Below are 1,093 nucleotides of genomic sequence, written 5' to 3'. Positions count from 1 at the left end.
AAGGGAACCTACCCCCCCCCTTTGGGGCTTGATTCTTGGCCTATATTGGCATGTATAATATTCTTATTTTCTTCGTGGAATAGTTGTTAATTATGATCAATTGAAAGGCATATTTGAAGTTGTACCTTGACAAGGGCCTTATAATGGGATGCTGATAATTCTTATTGAGATACACAAACCGAATAAACTGCTCTTATATTGGTTTAGCATGATTTTCGAGTGATTTCTTTATGTATTATTGTACTTCTTATTTTCATATTACTTGTCCCAGAGGCACTCACCGAGTCTGAAGTACTTGTGCATACCATCGTTATTTTGATGGTATGTTAGGCAGCCAAGAGCAGGTCTTTGATACTGCGCGTTGGTGAAGGACTTATTATTGCTTAATTTGGGCGAGACCACACATTCATTCAAGGACACCCTATTTATTTATTTATTCATTATATTAGTTTTAAGTTCGTCGATGAGTCCACTATTATTCCTTATCTTAAGCTCCCAAGTATACATTTGTGGGTAGTTGTTGAGTTATCGATTAACTGCGGGCACGTTATTACGTTTGGACTAAGTATTTGATTAATAAAGACTCTGATTTGGTCTTATATTATGATCCGTTTTCATTTATTTGATTAAAGCATTGGAGGCTAATGTTGAACTCCAAGTGGTTCAAGTGTTATTATTGCATCATTTAGGTTCTTCCGATGTTGTTCATGACGACGGATGCCGGTCACATCTAGGGTGGGTTTTGGGGCATGACAATGTGATAGAAGTGGTATGAGATAGGAGAACTATATATATACCTCTTGAGACGTTCATCATATTTACTTACCCTTTTTCTAATAGAAACCTTCCATACATACGCACACATATATAGTAGTACCATACCCGACCATAGAGGTTCGGTGTCACACATACCCAAACATATAAGTTTCGGGTTGTTCATACCCAATGCCGGCAGAGTCTTGTACTTGATGAACATCATACAGCCCTACACAACTCGGTGTTACATCATGGCCATACATATATACATACATATACACATAGGAGTATACGTCAATATCATCATCATCAATATATCTTCCTTTAGGCCATTTGA

Source organism: Lycium ferocissimum, chromosome 8 (assembly GCF_029784015.1).
Source record: "Lycium ferocissimum isolate CSIRO_LF1 chromosome 8, AGI_CSIRO_Lferr_CH_V1, whole genome shotgun sequence".
In the NCBI taxonomy this organism is placed as follows: Eukaryota; Viridiplantae; Streptophyta; class Magnoliopsida; order Solanales; family Solanaceae; genus Lycium; species Lycium ferocissimum.
Note: the sequence above shows the minus strand (reverse complement) of the source record.